Genomic DNA, 3,797 nt, shown 5'->3' on the forward strand with positions numbered 1-3,797 from the left:
GAAGTCCCTTGTTGGAAGTTGGATCTATGAATGGTTTATCCTGTGGAAGCTGGAACCACCAGACAGATGCAGATGTTTCTGGAGGTACCACCCAGACAGAGAGGGAGGTGGAGAAACTCCCAAGCTTCGCCCCTTCTCCCACCACCCATCTCCACCCAGTGGCTCCCATGAGCCAAAGCCAGCTGACGTGGGAGCCTGGGAAACTCAGGCTGCAGGGGATCTAAGAATCCTTAGATCTAATACAGACATAGAGAATGGACTTGAGGACATGAGGAGGGGTAAGGGTAAGCTGGGACAAAGTGAGAGAGTGGCATGGACATATATACACTACCAAATGTAAAATAGATAGCTAGAGGGAAGCAGCTGCATCACACAGTGAGATCAGCTCCGTGCTTTGTGTCCACCTAGATGGGAGGGGTAGGGAGGGTGGGAGGGAGACACAAGAGGGAGGGGATATGGGGATATATGTATAAGTATAGCTGATTCACTTTGTTATACAGCAGAAACTAACACAACGTTGTAAAGCAATTATACCACAATAAAGATGTTAAAAAAAAAAACACAGAAAACACAAAAAACAACCAAAAAAACAAAACAAAAAACGAATCCTTAGATGTAAGCTGAGGATTACCCCCAGAATGAGGTAGATAATAAATAGAAAAAATAAAAGTATGCTCTGGCACAAGGCCCACGCTTCAGCCTCTACCGACTTACCAAACTGGTCTTCGGTTTCATGGCTGATATTGTAGTAAAAGCACAGATATGGAACAGCTAATGATTGCTAATAGAGATTTCCATCTTCCTTGCCCTTACTTTCAAGGCTGGAAGTAACCTGGAAGGGTGGGAGGACAAAAAGGAAGCAAAGATGTGCCTTGTACGTCTCTGATCTGAGATCTTCTCTGGTGCTTCACATATTGTCTCATGTGACATGGCTTTAGAGTCTTTAAATTAGTTTAGCTTTTAGATATTTTACCAAGTTAAAACAATGACTGAGTTATGAGTCAAGATACCTGGGGCAGGAGAAATGTCCATGGTCTCTCTCACCCTTGGAAATACAATAGCAATGAAAATCATTTTCTTTTCTGAGGGAAGAGACATCTCTGTTTCATGATAAAATAAAAAGTGGAATCCCAGTTAGTGGAGCGATACCTTGGTTCAGAGAAGCATGGGTTCTGCCTTTTCAGAAGACTAAGTTTCTGTTCAAACCTTTTCCTTTTAGACATCATTTTGCATGAGAATGAACTTGCTCTGCTTCCCCTGCTACACTTTGAGCTCCTGGAAGCCAAAGACCAGGCTTCCCTGTGTGTTTTACTCCCATTCTCTAGTTATCAGCATAGGTCCTTAATTTTAACAAATCAATCAATCAATCAATTAATCGATTGATTCAAGAAGTTCTGAAATCTCTTCTGAACAGTCCCACTCAGATCATATGATCTTTTGCTATATTTCCTAAGGATCAGATATGACAACTATACAAGTTAAATCTTCCAGAACAGTCCAGATTTTGAATAATCTATGTTGTTGTTATATCAAATGTCAGAAAATATGTGTCAGCTTTTGGCTTGAGAAATATAAATGCAGGGGATAAACTTCATACATCTGGGTCAGAAAACTCTGTAATTTCAAGACCCTCTACTCATCCTTAGTGCATTAGGCAATGTGACACAAAGCAAAGAGTATAACTTTTGTAATCTAAGTGTCCTGGGTTCAAATCTTCGTTCTATTCTTTATTAGAGGTTTTCCATGATTCTTGTTGCCTTTGGAAAGTACTGTTCAATCAAAATCTTACATGGAAACGAAATACATATCATAGATAAAGGCAGAATTTTCTCCTGGGAGCAAGATGAAAGACCCAGACCTCAGCCCACTTGGTTTTCCCTCTATCAGGCCTAACTCACTGCTGTTTCCCACTGGGCCCACAAGGGCAAAGTTCTGTGAGACAAAGTTTGAAAACCACTGATTTTGTCTTTCAGAATTTGAGTTTCATCATCTCCAAATTGGGAATGAAAATACTTACCTGAATCAAGTGTGTTTATCATGAAAAGTTTTCACAGCCACAGCACTGATTTAGTCTTTCATCTTCAGATGCTATTTTACTCTTGGAAGCTTTTTCTAGCTGGGAAGAATAGATTTGTGAACAGTACAGTTTTCAATTCAATAAGTCCTGCCTCCTCACATTTTCTCCAAATTCTGCTTGCAAATTAAACAGTATTTTCTTTAGCTTACTTCTTTCTTCCTAGAGCTTGACATACAGAGCTAAAAAATTCAAGGGGAAGGGAGTTAGACTCCAGTTTTTGATGTAAAGTGGACCATGGGTGTAAGAGATGAGTGAAATGGATGGGGGCCATCTTTGCAGACAATCTACCACTGCCAGACCCAAGATGACCTTAGGCAAGTTTTACCTGTTGGTTCCCAGACACAAAACATGGATCACCAGTTTTGCAGCCTCCAATAGCAGTTTGAAATATTTCCAGCCTTCACTAACAGTTCTTGCCAACCAGTCTCAAAGCCAATGAAACATATTTTCAGTTTTTGTTACCTACACACAAGTTCTGCTACTAATTTCTATATCAATTACTTATTGATACCTGAAAAACCACCCCAGAAGCAAAAGGTAAAACAACAACTATTATATTTGCTTATGATTCTCTGGGTTAGCAATTTGGGTTGTGTTCAGCCAGGTGGGTTTTTTTTGCTGGTTTCACCTGGAGTACTTTATGGACTTGTACTTTTGTGCTCGCTCAGTTGTGACCACATGATCTACAATGGCCACACACATGTGCCTGGTCTTTGTCAAACTGTCAGCTATGGCGTCTCTGTTCTCTTCATTTCAAGATGGCTAAGCCAGGATCATTGCCATTTGGTCATAGTGTTCCCTCTACCAACAAAAGAGGCTAAGGCCGAGTGTGCAGACACCTGTCAAACTGCTGCTTATGTAGCATTTGCTACAGTCGCAATGCCAAATTCAAGCACAGATCCAAAGGTTGAAGAAATACATTTCTTCTCTTGATGGGGAGTGTGCCAAAGCCAAATTGCAGAGATGTGTGCATACAAGGATGGGAAGAACTATTGAAGCTCTCTTTGAAAACAGTCTTCCACAGATTTATTGTAATCAATTGTGAGCTGTTTTTAGAAAATGTATTTTTGTCCTGATAATTAAGTAATGAAGCCTAGGAAAGTCTCATTTATAAAAATGAGTAATAATGGATTCAAAGTTGTTCAGGAATTGTTTCTCAATGACTTGAATTTAGAAATACTTTCTTAGAGGTGAGAAAGGAATGTGAAATTGTATCTTATATCTTGAGAAGTATTCCTTATCCTAGGGTCTCTTGGCTGAAGGCCAAAATATCCTTGGAAGAATATTGACAGCTCACAGTTTCTTGAGAGACTAAATCCAGTATGAACTAGATATTTCTTTAAAAGGTGTTTATGGTCTCATAGGGAGGAATAAACAGATGCTGGTAGCCAATAAGCAGCAAAGGCTACTTACTTACTGTGTCTGATGAAGGTGGTCATGCTTGGGGTTAGAGGTATCTGACAAGTCAGTCCCAAAGGGGCAAAGCGAAAGTTTGATAATTGCTTCTTTAAATTGTTGAAAAGCATATGATAATTTGCCCTGATTTCAGGGACAAGAGAAACTTTTTCATTTTCCTTCTGGATCAATATTGAAGACTTTAGGTCTTGGCATGGAGCATGTGACTAGAGTGAACAGAACAACTGAAAACACTTTATTTAATAAAAGTCCTGTGGATCATTTTCTATCCTTTGGGATTCCTGTCACTCAGGAAAGGGAAAGA

The sequence above is a fragment of the Lipotes vexillifer genome, unplaced genomic scaffold (assembly GCF_000442215.2).
Source record: "Lipotes vexillifer unplaced genomic scaffold, Lipotes_vexillifer_v1.1 scaffold432, whole genome shotgun sequence".
In the NCBI taxonomy this organism is placed as follows: Eukaryota; Metazoa; Chordata; class Mammalia; order Artiodactyla; family Lipotidae; genus Lipotes; species Lipotes vexillifer.